Genomic DNA, 15,258 nt, shown 5'->3' with positions numbered 1-15,258 from the left:
TTCTTCTCATTCTAATATCAAGTAAAATGCCCCAGCACCGTGACTCACCTTTGCGAATGAACCAGCGGTTCATAATTCCATTCGCGCGTAACGTCGAATGACCCATTCGAAAAAAAATGGGTGCATCACGAGGACTTCCCAGGAGGTCACACATCCGAGTACTACTCTCACCCAAGCACAATTAACTACGGAGTTCTGATGGGATCCGGTGCATTAGTGCTGGTATGATCGCACCTGTTTCATTTCGCGCTGCAAATACATACACTCCTTCTCCTTTCTTCCCCCTCCCGTCATTTGTTTCCTTGTGCGTTCGCACTGCACCTCCAGTTCTTATTCATATATCAAGTAAAATGCCACGGCGCCGTGACTCACATTTGCAAATAAACCCGCGGACCATAATTCAAGTCGCGCGTAATGTTGAAAGAATCATCTGCAAAAAAATGGGTGCAACACGAGGACTTCCCAAGAAAATGGGTGAAATATAAGGACTTCGCAGGAGGTCACCCATCCTAGTACTACTCTCGCCCATGCACCCTTAACTTGCGGAGTTTTGATAGAATCCGTTGCATTAGTGCTGGTATGATCGCTCATGTTTCATTCTCCACTGCAAATACATACACTCTTTCTCCTTCCATCCCCCCTCCCGTATTTTGTTTCCTTATGCGTGCACTCTGCATCTCTCCTTCTCATTCTAATATCAAGTAAAATTCTCCGGCACCGTGACTCACCTTTGCGAATGAACCAGCGGTTCATAATTCCATTCGCGCGTAACGTCGAATGACCCATCCGAAAAAAAATATGTGCAAGACGAGGACTTTTCAGGAGGTCACCCATCCGAGTACTACTCTCGCCCAAGCACACTTAACTGGAGAGTTCTGATGGGATCTGGTGCTTTAGTGCTGGTGTGATTGCACCTGTTTAATTTCGCGCTGCAAATACATACACTCCTTCTCCTTTCTTCCCCCTCCTGTCATTTGTTTCTTTGTGCGTGCGCACTGAACCTCCTGTTCTCGTTCAAATATCATGTAAAATGCCACGGCGCCGTGACTCACATTTCCAAATAAACCTGTGGACCATAATTCAAGTCGCGTGCAATGTCGAAAGAATCATCTTCAAAAAAATGGGTGTAACACGAGAACTTCCCAAGAAAATGGGTGAAATATAAGGATTTCGCAGGAGGTCAACCATCCTAGTATTACTCTCGCCCAAGCACCCTTAACTTGCGAAGTTTTGATAGAATCTGTTGCATTAGTGCTGGTATGATCGCTCATGTTTCATTCTGCGCTGTAAATACATACACTCTTTCTCCTTCCATCCCCCCTCCCGTCATTTATTTCCTTATGCATGCACTCTGCAACTCTCATTCTCGTTCTAATATCAAGAAACATGCCCCGGCACCGTTACTCACCTTTGCGAATGAACCAACGGTTCATAATTCCATTCGCGCGTAACATCGAGTGACCCATCCGAAAAGATATGGGTGCAAAACGAGGACTTCCCTGGAGGTCACCCATCCGAGTACCACTCTCGCCCAAACACACTTGACTACGGAGTTCTGATGGGATACGGTGCATTAGTGCTGGTATGATCGCATCTGATTAATTTCGCGCTGCAAATACATTCACTCCTTCTCCTTTCTTCCCCCTCCCATCATTTGTTTCCTTGTGCGTGCACACTGCACCTCCCGTTCTCATTCAAATATCAGGTAAAATGCAACGGCACCGTGACTCACATTTGCGAATAAACCTGCGGACCACAATTCAAGTCACGCGTAACGTCGAAAGAATCATCTACAAAAAAATGATTGCAACACGAGGACTTCCCAAGAAAATGGGTGAAATATAAGGACTTCGCAGGAGGTCACCCATCCTAGTACTACTCTCGCCAAAGCACTCTTAACTTACGGAGTTCTGCTAGAATCCGTTGCATTAGTGGTGGTATGATCGCTCATGTTTCATTCTGCGCTGCAAATACATACACTCTTTCTCCTTCCATCCCCCCTCCCGTCATTTGTTTCCTTGTGCGCGCACTGTGCATCTCTCCTTCTCATTCTATTATCAAGTAAAATGCCCCAGCACCGTGACTCAATTTTGCAAATGAACAAGCGTTTCATAATTTGATTCGTGCGTAACGTCGAACGACCCATCCGAAAAAAAATGGGTGCAACACGAGGAATTCCCAGGAGGTCACCCATCTGAGTACTACTCTCGCCCAAGCACACTTAACTGCAGAGTTCTAATGGGATTCGAACATTATTGCTGGTATGATCGCACCTGTTTAATTTTCCGCTGTAAATACATACACTCCTTCTCCTTTCTTCCCCCTCCCGTCATTTGTTTCCTGGTGCGTGCGCACTGCACCTCCCGTTCTCGTTCAAATATAAAGTAAAATGCCACAGCGCCGTGACTCACATTTGCAAATAAACATGCAGACCATAATTAAAGTCACGCGTAACGTCGAAAGAATTATCTGCAAAAAAGTTGGTGCAACACGAGGACTTCCCAAGAAAATGGGTGAAATATAAGGACTTCGCAGGAGGTCACCCATCCTAGTACTACTCTCGCCTAAGCACCCTTAACTTGCGGAGTTTTGATAGAATCCGCTGCATTAATTCTGATATGATCGCTCATGTTTCATTCTGCGCTGCAAATACATACACTCTTTGTCCTTCCATCCTCCCTCCCGTCATTTGTTTCCTTGCGCGTGCACTCCGCATCTCTCCTTCTCGTTCTAATATAAAGTAAAATGCGCTGGCACCGTGACTCACCTTTGCGAATGAACCAACGGTTCATAATTCCATTCGCGCGTAATGTCGAACGACCCATCCGAAAAAAATGGGTGCAACACGAGGACTTTCCAGGAGGTCACCCATCCGAGTGCTACTCTCGCCCAAGCACACTTCACTGCGGAGTTTTGATGGGATCCGGTGCATTAGTGCTGGTATGATCGCACCTGTGTCATTTCGCGCTGCAAATACATCCACTCATTCTCCTTTCTTCCCCCTCCCGTCATTTGTTTCTTGGTGCGTTCACACTTCACCTCTCCTTCTCGTTCTAATATCAATTAAAATGCCACTGCTTCTTGACGCACATTTGCGTATAAACCAGTGGACCAAAGTTTCAGTCGTGCGTAACGTCGAACGACCCATCTAAAAAAAAAATGGGTGCAACACGAGGACTTCCTAGGAGGTAATCCATCCTTGTACTACTTTCGCCAAAGCACACTTAACTGCAGAGTTCTAAAGGGATCTGGTGCATTTATACTGGTATGATCGCACCTGTTTAATTTCGCGCTGCAAATACATACACTCCTCATTTCTTCCCCCTCCCATTATTTGTTTCTTTGTGCATGCGCACTGCATCTCCCGTTCTCGTTTAAATATCAAGTAAAATGCCACGGCGCCGTGACTCACATTTGCAAATAAACCTGCGAACCATAATTCAACTCGCGCGTAACGTCGAAAGAATCATCTACAAAAAAATAGGTGCAACACAAGGACTTCCCAAGAAAATGGGAGAAATATAAGGACTTCGCAGGAGGTCACCCATCCTAGTACTACCCCAAGCACCCTTAACTTGAGGAGTTTTGATAGAATCTGTTGCATTAGTAGTGGTATGATCGCTCATGTTTCATTCTGCGCTGCAAATACATACACTCTTTCTCCTTCCATCTCCCCTCCCGTCATTTGTTTGCTTGTGCGTGCACTCTGCATCTCTCATTCTCATTCTAATATAAAGTAAAATGCCCCGGCACCGTGACTCACCTTTGCGAATGAACCAGCGGTTCATAATTCCATTCGCGCGTAACGTCGAACGATCCATCCGAAGAAAAATGGGTGCAACACGAGGAAATCCCAAGAGGTCACCCATCTGAGTAGTACTCTCGCCCAAGCACACTTAACTGCGGAGTTCTGAAGGGATCCGGGGCATTAGTGTTGGTATGATCGCACCTGATTAATTTCGCACTGCAAATACATTCACTCCTTCTCCTTTCTTCCCCCTCCCATCATTTGTTTCCTTGTGCGTGCGCACTGCACCTCCCGTTCTTGTTCAAATATCAAGTAAAATGCCACAGTGCCGTGACTCACATTTCCAAATAAACCTGCGGAACATAATTCAAGTCGCGCGTAACGTCGAAAGAATCATCTGCAAAAAAATGGGTGGAACACGAGGATTTCCCAAGAAAATGGGTGAAATATGAGGAATTCCCAAAAGGTCCCCCATTCGAGAACTTCTCTCGCCCAAGCACACTTAACTACGGAGTTCTGATGGGATCCGGTGCATTGGTGCTCGTATGATCGCACCTGTTTAATTTCGCGCTGCAAATACATACACTCCTTCTCATTGCTTCCCCCTCCCGTCATTTGTTTCTTTGTGCGTGCGCACTGCACCTCCCGTTCTCGTTCAAATATCAAGTAAAATACCACGGCGCCGTGACTCACATTTGCGAATAAACCTGCAGACCATAATTCAAGTCGCGCGTAACATCGAGAGAATCATCTGCAAAAAAATGGGTGCAACACGAGGACTTCCCAAGAAAATAGGTGAAATATAAGAACTTTGCAGGAGGTCACCCATCCTACAACTACTCTCGCCCAAGCACCCTTAACTTGCGGAGTTCTGATAGAATCCGTTGCATTATTGCTGGTATGATCCCTCATGTTTCATTCTACCCTGCAAATACATACACTCTTTCTCTTTTCATCCCCCCTCCTGTCATTTGTTTCCTTGTGTGTGCACTCCACATCTCTCCTTCTCGTTCTAATATCAAGTAAAATGCCTCGGCACCGTGACTCACCTTTGCGAATGAACCAACGGTTCATAATTTCATTCACGCGTAATGTCGAACGATCCATCCGAAAAAAAATTGGTGCAACACAAGGACATCCCAGGAGGTCACCCATCCGAGTACTACTCTCGCCCAAGCACACTTAACTGCTGAGTTCTGATGGGATACGGTGCATTAGTGCTGGTATGATCGCACCTGTTTAATTTCACGCTTCAAATACATACACTCCTTCTTCTCTCTTCTCCCTCCCATCATTTGTTTCCCTGTGCGTGCGCACTGCACCTCTCGTTCTCGTTCAAATATCAAGTAAAATGCCACAGCGCGGAGACTCACATTTGCGAATAAATCTGCGGACCATAATTAAAGTCGCGTGTAACATTGAACGGCCCATCTGAAAAAAATAATGGGTGCAACACGAGAACTTCCCAGGAGGTAACCCATCCTTGTACTACTTTCACCAAAGCACACTTAATTGCGGAGTTCTGTTGGGATCCGGTGCATTTATGCTGGTATGATCGCACTTGTTTGATTTCGTGCTGAAAATACATACACTCCTTCTCCTTCCCTCCCCCCTCCCATCATTTGTTTCCTTGTGCGTTCACACTGCACCTCTCCTTCTCGTTCTAATATCGATTAAAATGCCCCTGATTCTGGTCACCCATACGAGTACTACTCTCGCCCAGGCAAACTTAACTGCGGAGTTCTGATGGGATCCGGAGCATTAGTGCTAGTATGATCGCACCTGTTTCATTTTGCGCTGCAAATACATACACTCCTTCTCATTTCATCCCCCTCCCTTCATTTGTTTCCTGGTGCGGTCACACTTCACCTCTCCTTGTCGTTCTAATATCAATTAAAATGCCCCTGCGTCTTGACTCACATTTGCGTATAAACCAACGGACTATAGTTCCAGTCGCGCGTAACGTCGAACGACCCATCTGAAAAAAAAAATGGGTGCAACACGAGAACTTCCCAGGAGGTAACCAATCCTTGTACTACTTTCGCCAAAGCACACTTAACTGCGGAGTTTTGATGGGATACGATGCATTTGTGCTGGTATGATCCCACCTGTTTCATTTTGTGCTGAAAATACATACACTCCTTTTCCTTCCCTCTCCCCTCCCATCATTTGTTTTCTTGTGCGTTCACACTGCACCTCTCCTTCTTGTTCTAATATCGATTAAAATGCCTCTGCTTCTTGACTCACATTTGCGTATAAACCAGCAGACAATAGTTTCAGTCGCGCGTAACGTCGAACGACCCGTCTGAAAAAAAATTGGTGCGACACGAGGACTTCCCAAGAGGTCACCAATCCGAGTACTATTCTCGCACAAGCACACTTAACTGCAAAGTTCTGATGGGACCCTGTGCATTAGTGCTGGTATGATCAGACCTGTTCAATGTTGCGCTGCAAATACATACACTCCTTCTCTTTTCTTTCCCCTCCCATCATTTATTTCCTTATGCGTGCGGACTGCACCTCCCGTTCTCGTTCAAATATCAAGTAAAATTCTACGGTGCCGTGACTCACATTTTCGAATAAACCTGCGGACCATAATTCAAGTCGCGCGTAACGTCGAAAGAATCATCTGCAAAAAAATGGGTGCAACACGAGGACTTACCAAGAAAATGGGTGAAATATAAGGACTTCGCAGGAGGTCACCCATCCTAGTACTACTCTCGCCCAAGCGCCCTTAACTTACGGAGTTCTGATGGGATCCGGTGCATTAGTGCTGGTATGATCGCACCTATTTAATTTCGCACGGTAAATACATAAAATCCTTCCCCTTTCTTCCCCCTCCCGTCATTTGTTTCCCTGTGCGTGCGCACTGTACCTCCCGTTCTCGTTCTAATATCAAGTAAAATGCCACAGCGCTGTGACTCACATTTGCGAATAAACCTGCGAACCATAATTCAAGTTGCGCGTAACGTCGAAAGAATCATCTGAAAAAAACTGGGTGCAATATGAGGACTTCCCAAGAAATTGGGTGAAATATAAGGACTTCACAGGAGGTCACCCATCCTAGTACTACTCTCGCCCAAACTCCCTTAACATGCGGAGTTCTGATAGAATCCGTGGCATTAATTCTTTTTTGATCGCTCATGTTTCATTCTGTGCTGCAAATACATACACTCTTTCTCCTTCCATCCCCCCTCCCGTCATTTGTTTCCTTGTGCTTGCACTCTGCATCTCTCCTTTTCGTTCTAATATCAAGTAAAATGCCTCGGCACCGTGATTCACCTTTGCGAATGAACCAGCTGTTCATAATTCCATTCGCGCATAACGTCGAACGACCCATCCGAAAAAAAATGGGTGCAACATGCGGACTTCCAAGGAGGTCACCCATCCAAGTACTACTCTCGCCCAAGCACACTTAAGTGCGGAGTTCTGATGGGATCCGGTGCATTAATGCTGGTATGATGGCACCTGTTTAATTTCGCGCTGCAAACACATACACTCCTTCTCCTTTCTTCCCCCTCCCGTCATTTGTTTCCTGGTGCGCTCACACTTCACCTCTCCTTCTCTTTCTAATATCAATCAAAATGCCCCTGCGTCTTGACTCACATTTGCGTATAAACCAGCGGACCATAGTTCCAGTCGCGCGTAACGTCGAACGGCCCATTTGAAAAAAAAAGGTGTCATACGAGAACTTCCTAGGAGGTAACCCATCCTTGCGCTACTTTCGCCAAAGCACACTTAACTGCAAAGTACTGATGGGATCCGGTGCATTGGTGCTAGTATAATCGCACCTGTTTCATTTCGCGCTGAAATTACATACACTCCTTCTCCTTCCCTCCCCCCTCCCATCATTTGTTTCCTTGTGCGTTCACGATGCACCTCTCTTTCTCGTTCTAATATCGGTTAAAATGCCCCTGCTTAATTGACTTACATTTGCGTATAAACCAGCGGAACATAGCTCCAGTCGCGTGTAACGTCGAACGACCCATTTGAAAAAAAATTTGTGCGACACGAGGACTTCCCAAGAGGCCACCCATCCGAGTACTACTCTCGTCCAAGCACACTTAACTGTGGAGTTTCTTATCGGATCCGATGCATCAGGGCTGGTATGATCGCAACTGTTTAATTTCGCGATGCAAATACATACTCTCCTTCTCCTTTCTTCCCCCTCCCGTCATTTGTTTCCTTGTGCGTGCACACTACACCTCCCGTTCTCGTTATAATATCAAGTAAAATACCACGGCGCCGTGACTCACATTTGCGAATAAACCTGCAGACCATAATTTAAGTCGCGCGTAACGTGGAAAGAATCATCTTCAAAAAAATGGGTGCAACACGAGGACTTCCCAAGAAAATGGGTGAAATATAAGGACTTCGCAGGAGCTCACCCATCCTAGTACAACTCTCGCCCAAGCACCCTTAACTTGCGATGTTATGATAGAATCCGTTGCATTAGTGCTGGTATGATCGCTCATGCTTCATTCTGCGCTACAAATACATACACTCTTTCTCCTTCCATCCCACCTACCGTCATATGTTTCCTTGTGCGTGCACTCTGCATCTCTCATTCTAGTTCTAATATAAAGTAAAATGTCTTGGCACCATGACTCACCTTTGTGAATGAACAAGCGGTTCATAATTCCATTCGTGCGTAACGTCGAATGACCCATCCGAAAAAAAATGGGTGCAACACGAGGACTTCGCAGGAGGTCACCCTTACGGGTACTACTCTCGCCCAAGTACACTTAACTGCAGAGTTCTAATGGGATCCGGTGCATTAGTGCTGGTATGATCGCACCTGTTTCATTTCGCGTTGCAAATACATACACTCCTTGTCATATCTTCCCCCTCATTCATTTGTTTCCTGGTGCGTTCACACTTCACCTCTCATTCTCGTTCTAATATCAATTAAAATGCCCCTGCGTCTTTGCTCACATTTGTGTATAAACCAGCGGACCATAGTTCCAGTCGCGCGTAACGTCGAATGACCCATCTGAAAACTTCCCACGAGGTAACCCATCCTTGTACTACTTTCGCCAAAGCACACTTAACTGCGGAGTTCTGATGGGATCCGGTGCATTTGTACTGGTATGATCGCACCTGTTTCTTTTCGTGCTGAAAATACATACACTCCTTCTCCTTCCCTCCCCCCTCCCATCATTTGTTTTCTTGTGCATTCACACTGCACCTATCCTTCTCGTTCTAATATCGATTAAAATGCCCCTGCTTCTTGACTCACATTTGCGTATAAACCAGCAGACAATAGTTCCAGTCGCGCAAAACGTCGAACGACCGGTCTGAAAAAAAATTTGTGCGACACGAGGACTTCCCAAGAGGTCACCCATCCTAGTACTACTCTTGCCCAAGCACCCTGAACTTACGAAGTTCTCATAGAATCCGTTGCATTAGTGCTGGTATGATCGCTCATGTTTCATTCTGCGCTGCAAATATATACAGTCTTTCGCTTTCCATCCCCCTCCCGTCATTTGTTTCGTTGTGCGTGCACTCTGCATCTCTTCTTCTGGTTCTAATATAACCTAAAATGCCTCGGCACCGTGACTCACCTTTGCGAATGAACCAGCGGTTTATAATTCCATTCGCGCGTAACGTCGAATGACCCATCCGAAAAAAAATGGGTGCAACACGAGGACTTCCGCGGAGGTCACCCATCCGAGTACTACTCTCGCCAGAGCATACTTAACTGCGGAGTTCTGATGGGATCCGGTGCATTAGTGCTAGTATGATCACAGCTGTTTCATTTTGCGCTGCAAATACATACACTCCTCCTTTCTACCCCCTCCCGTCATTTGTTTCCTAGTGCGTTCACACTTCACCTCTCTTTCTCATTTTAATATCAATTAAAATGCCCCTGCGTCTTGACTCACATTTGCGTAAAAACCAGCGAACCATAGTTCCAGTCGCGTATAACGTCGAACGACCCATTTGAAAAAAAAAATTGGTGCAACAAGTGAATTTTCCAGGAGGTAAACCATCATTGTACTACTTTCTCTAAAGCACACTTAACTGCGGAGTTCTGATGGGATCCGGTGCATTTGTGCTGGTACGATCTTGCCTATTTCATTTCGTGCTGAAAATACATACACTCCTTCTCCTTCCCTCCCCCCTCCCGTCATTTGTTTCCTTGTGCGTTCACACTGCACCTCTCCTTCTTGTTCTAATATCGATTAAAATGCCCCTACTTCTTGACTCACATTTGCGTATAAACCAGCTGACCATAGTTAAAGTCGCGCGTAACATCGAATGACCCGTCTGAAAAAATATTGGTGCGACATGAGGACTTCCCAAGAGGTCACCCATCCGAGTACTACTCTCACCCAAGCACACTTAATTGTGGAGTTCTGAAGGGATCCGATGCATTAGTGCTGGTATGATCGCACCTGTTTAATTTTGCGCCACAAATAGATACACTCTTTTTCCTTTCTTCCCACTCCCGTCATTTGTTTCCTTGTGCGTGCGCATTGCACCTCCCGTTCTCATTCAAATATCAAGTAAAATCCAACGGTGCCGTGACTCAAAATTACGGATAAACCTGTGGACCATAGTTCAAGTCGCGCGTAACGTCGAATGACCTGTCTGAAAAAAAATTTGTGCGACACGAGGACTTCCCAAGAGGTCACCCATACGAGTACTACTCTCGCCCAAGCACACTTAACTGCGGAGTTCTGAAAGGATCCGGTGCATTAGTGCTGGTATGATCGCACCTGTTTAATTTCGCGACGCAAATATATACACTCCTTCTCCTTTCTTCCCACTCCCATCATTTGTTTCCTTGTGCGTGCGCACTGCTCCTCCCGTTCTCGTTCAAATATTAAGTGAAACGCCACGGCGCCGTGACTCAAAATTGCGAATAAACCTGCGGACCATAATTCAAGTCGCGCCTAATGTCGAAAGAATCATCTGCAAAAAAATGAGTGCAACACGAGGACTTCCCAAGAAAAAGGGTGAAATATAAGGACTTCGCAGGAGCTCACCCATCCTAGTACTACTCTCGCCCAAGCACCCTTAACTTGCGGAGTTCTGATAGAATCCGGTGCATTTGTGCTGGTATTATCGCACCTCTTTCATTTGGTGCTGAAAATACATACACTCCTTCTCCTTCCATCCCCCATCCCATCGTTATTTTCCTTGTGCGTGAACTCTGGATCTCTCCTTCTCGTTCTAATATCAAGTAAAATACCCGGCACCGTGACTCACCTTTGTGAATGAACCAGCGGTTCATAATTCCATTCGCGCGTAACGTCGAACGACCCATCCAAAAAAAAAGCGTGCAAAATGAGGACTTCCCAAGAGGTCACCCATTTGAGGACCACTCTCGCCCAAGCACACTTAACTGTAGAGTTCTGATGGGATCCGGTGCATTTGTGCTGGTATGATCGCTCCTGATTAATTTCGCGCTACAAATACATTCACTCCATCTCCATTCTTCCCCCTTTCGTCATTTGATTCCTTGTGCGTGCGAACAGCACCTCCCGTTCTCATTCAAATTTCTAGTAAAATTCCACGGTTCCGTGACTCACATTTACCAATAAACCTGCTGACCATAATTCAAGTCGCGCGTAACGTCGAAAGAATCATCTGCAAAAAATGGGTGCAACACGAGGACTTCCCAAGAAAATGGGTGAAATATAAGGACTTCGCAGAAGGTCACCCATCCTAGTACTACTCTCGCCCAAGCACCCTTAACTTGGGGAGTTCTGATAGAATCCGTTGCATTAGTGCTGGTATGATCGCTCATGTTTTATTCTGCGCTGCAAGTACATACACTCTTTCTCCTTCCATCCCCCATCCCGTCATTTGTTTCCTTGTACGTGCACTCTGCATCTCTCCTTCTCGTTCTAATATCAAGTAAAATGCCCCGGCACTGTGATTCTCCTTTGCGAATGAACAAGCGGTTCATAATTTCATTCGCACGTAACGTCGAACGACCCATCCGAAAAAAAATAGGTGCAAAACGAGGACTTCCCAGTAGGTCACCCATCCGAGTACCACTCTCGCCGAAGCACACTTAACTGCGGAGTTCTGATGGGATTTGGTGCAATATTGCTGGTATGATCGCACCTGTTTAATTTCGCGCTGCAAATCCATACACTCCTTCTCCTTTCTTCCCCCACCCGTCATTTCTTTCCTGGTGCGTTCACACTTCACCTCTCCTTCTCGTTCTAATATAATTTAAAATGCCCCTGCGTCTTGACTCACATTTGCGTATACACTAGTGGACCATAGTTCCAGTCGCGCGTAACGTTGAACGACCCGTCTGAAAAAAAAAATGGGTGAAACACGAGAACTTCCCAGGAGGTAACCCATCCTTGTACTACTTTCGTCAAAGCACACTTAACTGTGGAGTTATGATGAAATCCGGTGCATTTGTGCTGGTATGATCGCACCTGTTTCATTTGGTGCTGAAAATACATACACTCCTTCTCCTTTACTCCCCCCTCCCATTATTTGTTTCCTTGTGTGTTAACACTACAACTCTCCTTCTCGTTCTAATATCGTTCAAATGCCCCTGCTTCTTGACTCACATTGACGTATAAACTAGCGGACCATTGTTCCAGTCACGCGTATTGTCGAACGACCCATCTGAAAAAAAAAAAGGGTGCAACACGAGAACTTCCCAGGAGGTAACCCATCCTTGTACTACTTTCACCAAAGCCCACTTAACTGCAGAGTTCTGATGGTATCCAGTGCATTTGTGCTGATATGATCGCACCTGTTTCATTTCGTGCCAAAAATACATACACTCCTTCTACTTCCCGCCCCCCTCCCATCATTTGTTTCCTTGTGCGTTCACACTTCACCTCTCCTTCTCGTTCTAATATCGATTAAAATGCCTCTGGTCTTGACTTACATTTGCGTATAAACCACCGGACCATAGTTCCAGTCGCGCGTAACGTCGAACGACCCGTTTGGAAAAAAATTGGTGTGACACGAGGACTTCCGAGGAGGTCACCCATCCGAGTACTACTCTCGCCCAAACACACTTATATGTGGAGTTCTGATGGGATCCGGTGCATTAGTGTTGGTATGATCGCACCTGTTTCATTGTGCACTGAAAATACATACACTCCTTCTCCTTTCTTCCCCCTCTCGTCATTTGTTTCCTGGTACGTTCACACTTCACCTCTCCTTATCGTTCTAATATCAATTAAAATGCACCTGCGTCTTGACTCACATTTGCATATAAACCAGCGGACCATAGTTCCAGTCGCGCGTAACATCGAACGGCCCATCTGAAAAAAAAATGGGTGCAACACGAGAACTTCCCAAGAGGTAACCCATCCTTGTACTACTTTCGCCAAAGCACATTTAACTGCGGAGTTCTGATGAGATCTGGTGCATTTGTGTTGGTATGATCGCACCTGTTTCATTTGGTGCTGAAAATACATACACTCCTTCTCCTTCCCTCCCCCCTCCCATCATTTGTTTCCTTGTGCGAAGTTCATATGGGATCCGGTGCATTAGTGCTGGTATGATCGCACCTGTTTAATTTTGCGCTGCGAATACATATACTCCTTCTCCTTTCTCCCCCATCCCGTCATTTGTTTCCTTGTGCGTGCGCACTGCACTTCCCGTTCTCGTTCAAATATTAAGTAAAATGCCATGGCGCCGTGACTAACATTTGCGAATAAACATGCGGACCATAATTCAAGTCGCGCGTAACGTCGAAAGAATCATCTATAAAAAAATGGGTGCAACACGAGGACTTCCCAAGAAAATGAGTGAAATATAATGACTTCAAAGGAGGTCACCCATCCTAGTACTACTCTCGCCCAAGCACCCTTAACTTGCGGAGTTCTAATAGAATCCGTTGCATTAGTTCTGGTATGATCGCTCATGTTTTATTCTGCGCTGCAAGTACATACACTCTTTCTCCTTCCATCCCCCATCCCGTCATTTGTTTCCTTGTGCGTGCGAACTGTACCTCCCGTTCTCGTTCAAATATTAAGTAAAATGCCACGGTTCTGTGACTCACATTTGCGAATAAACCTGCGGACCATAATTCAAGTCGCGAGTAACGTCGAAAGAATCATCTGCAAAAAAATAGGTGCAACACGAGGACTTCCTAAGAAAATGGGTGAAATATAAGGACTTCGCAGGAGGTCACCCATCCTAGTACTACTCTCGCCCAAGCACCCTTAACTTGGGGAGTTCTGATAGAATCCATTGCATTAGTGCTGGTATGATCGCTCATGTTTTATTCTGCGCTGCAAGTACATACACTCTTTCTCCTTCCATCCCCCATCCCGTCATTTGTTTCCTTATACGTGCACTCTGCATCTCTCCTTTTCGTTCTAATATCAAGTAAAATGCCCCGGCACTGTGATTCTCCTTTCCGAATGAACAAGCGGTTCATAATTTCATTCACACGTAACGTCGAACGACCCATCCGAAAAAAAATATGTGCAAAACGAGGACTTCCAAGGAGGTCTCCCATCCGAGTACTACTCTCGCCCAAGCAGACTTAATACGGAGTTCTGATGGGATCCAGTGCATTAATGCTGGTTCATTCGCACCTGTTTCATTTCGCACTGCAAATACATACACTCCATATCCTTACTCTCCCTCCCGTCATTTGTTTCCTGGTGCGTTCACACTTCACCTCTCCTTCTCGTTCTAATATCAATTAAAATGCCCCTGCGTCTTGGCTCACATTTGCATATAAACCAGCGGACCATAGTTCCAGTCGGGCGTAACGTCAAACGACCCATCTGAAAAAAAAAATGGGTGCAAGACGAGAACTTCCCAGGAGGTAACCTATCCTAGTACTACTTTTGCCAAAGCACACTTAACTGCGGAGTTCTGATGGGATCCGGTGCATTTGTGCAGGTATGATCGTGCCTATTTTATTTCGTGTTGAAAATACATACACTCCTTCTCCTTTCCTCCCCCCTCCCATCATTTGTTTCCTTGTGCGTTCACATTGCACCTCTTCTTCTCGTTCTAATATTGATTAAAATGCCCCTGCTTCTTGATTCACATTTGCGTATAAACCAGCGGACCATAGTTCCTGTCGCGTGTAACGTCGAACGACCGGTCTGAAAAAAAATTGGTGCGACACGAGGATTTCCCAGGAAGTCACCTATCCGAGTACTACTCTCGCCCAAGCACACTTAACTGCGGAGTTTTGATAGGATCCGGTGCATTAGTGTTGGTATGATCGCACCTCTTAAATTTCGCGCTGCAAATACATACACTCCTTCTCTTTTCTTCCCTTTCCCGTCATTTATTTCCTTTTGCGTGCGCACTGCACCTCCCATTCTCGTTCAAATATCAAGTATAATGCGACGGCGACGTGACTCACATTTGCGAATAAACTTGCGGACCATAATTCAAGTCGCGCGTAACGTCGAAAGAATCATCTGTAAAAAAAAATGGGTGCAACACGAGGACTTCCCAAGAAAATGGGTGAAATATAAGGACTTCGCAGGAAGTCACCCATCCTAGTACTACTCTCGCCCAAGCACACTTAACTTGAAGAGTTCTGATAG

The 15,258-nt window shown here is 45.7% G+C and overlaps 23 pseudogenes; all 23 read right to left on the bottom strand.

Moving 5' to 3' along the window:
- Positions 1-117: 117 nt before the first annotated feature.
- On the bottom strand, positions 118-236 carry LOC148251498 (5S ribosomal RNA; annotated as a pseudogene).
- Positions 237-797: 561 nt separating this feature from the next.
- Positions 798-916, bottom strand: LOC148251497 (5S ribosomal RNA; annotated as a pseudogene).
- A 561-nt stretch (positions 917-1,477) lies between these two features.
- LOC148251496 (5S ribosomal RNA) lies at positions 1,478-1,596 on the bottom strand (annotated as a pseudogene).
- Positions 1,597-2,157: 561 nt separating this feature from the next.
- On the bottom strand, positions 2,158-2,275 carry LOC148251495 (5S ribosomal RNA; annotated as a pseudogene).
- Positions 2,276-2,835: 560 nt separating this feature from the next.
- On the bottom strand, positions 2,836-2,954 carry LOC148251494 (5S ribosomal RNA; annotated as a pseudogene).
- A 206-nt stretch (positions 2,955-3,160) lies between these two features.
- Positions 3,161-3,279, bottom strand: LOC148251493 (5S ribosomal RNA; annotated as a pseudogene).
- Positions 3,280-3,832: 553 nt separating this feature from the next.
- LOC148251492 (5S ribosomal RNA) lies at positions 3,833-3,951 on the bottom strand (annotated as a pseudogene).
- Positions 3,952-4,186: 235 nt separating this feature from the next.
- On the bottom strand, positions 4,187-4,305 carry LOC148251491 (5S ribosomal RNA; annotated as a pseudogene).
- Positions 4,306-4,866: 561 nt separating this feature from the next.
- On the bottom strand, positions 4,867-4,985 carry LOC148251490 (5S ribosomal RNA; annotated as a pseudogene).
- Positions 4,986-5,192: 207 nt separating this feature from the next.
- Positions 5,193-5,311, bottom strand: LOC148251489 (5S ribosomal RNA; annotated as a pseudogene).
- A 1,107-nt stretch (positions 5,312-6,418) lies between these two features.
- On the bottom strand, positions 6,419-6,538 carry LOC148251488 (5S ribosomal RNA; annotated as a pseudogene).
- Positions 6,539-7,099: 561 nt separating this feature from the next.
- LOC148251487 (5S ribosomal RNA) lies at positions 7,100-7,218 on the bottom strand (annotated as a pseudogene).
- Positions 7,219-8,429: 1,211 nt separating this feature from the next.
- LOC148251486 (5S ribosomal RNA) lies at positions 8,430-8,548 on the bottom strand (annotated as a pseudogene).
- A 183-nt stretch (positions 8,549-8,731) lies between these two features.
- On the bottom strand, positions 8,732-8,850 carry LOC148251485 (5S ribosomal RNA; annotated as a pseudogene).
- A 531-nt stretch (positions 8,851-9,381) lies between these two features.
- On the bottom strand, positions 9,382-9,500 carry LOC148251484 (5S ribosomal RNA; annotated as a pseudogene).
- A 529-nt stretch (positions 9,501-10,029) lies between these two features.
- On the bottom strand, positions 10,030-10,148 carry LOC148251483 (5S ribosomal RNA; annotated as a pseudogene).
- Positions 10,149-10,353: 205 nt separating this feature from the next.
- Positions 10,354-10,472, bottom strand: LOC148251482 (5S ribosomal RNA; annotated as a pseudogene).
- Positions 10,473-11,031: 559 nt separating this feature from the next.
- On the bottom strand, positions 11,032-11,150 carry LOC148251481 (5S ribosomal RNA; annotated as a pseudogene).
- Positions 11,151-11,710: 560 nt separating this feature from the next.
- On the bottom strand, positions 11,711-11,829 carry LOC148251480 (5S ribosomal RNA; annotated as a pseudogene).
- An 857-nt stretch (positions 11,830-12,686) lies between these two features.
- Positions 12,687-12,805, bottom strand: LOC148251479 (5S ribosomal RNA; annotated as a pseudogene).
- Positions 12,806-13,011: 206 nt separating this feature from the next.
- Positions 13,012-13,130, bottom strand: LOC148251478 (5S ribosomal RNA; annotated as a pseudogene).
- A 1,361-nt stretch (positions 13,131-14,491) lies between these two features.
- LOC148251477 (5S ribosomal RNA) lies at positions 14,492-14,610 on the bottom strand (annotated as a pseudogene).
- A 206-nt stretch (positions 14,611-14,816) lies between these two features.
- On the bottom strand, positions 14,817-14,935 carry LOC148251476 (5S ribosomal RNA; annotated as a pseudogene).
- Positions 14,936-15,258: the final 323 nt, after the last annotated feature.

Source organism: Carica papaya, chromosome 8, assembly GCF_054855325.1.
Source record: "Carica papaya isolate Zhongbai chromosome 8, ASM5485532v1, whole genome shotgun sequence".
NCBI lineage: Eukaryota > Viridiplantae > Streptophyta > Magnoliopsida > Brassicales > Caricaceae > Carica > Carica papaya.
Note: the sequence above shows the minus strand (reverse complement) of the source record. Positions and strands in the feature narration are given on the sequence as shown.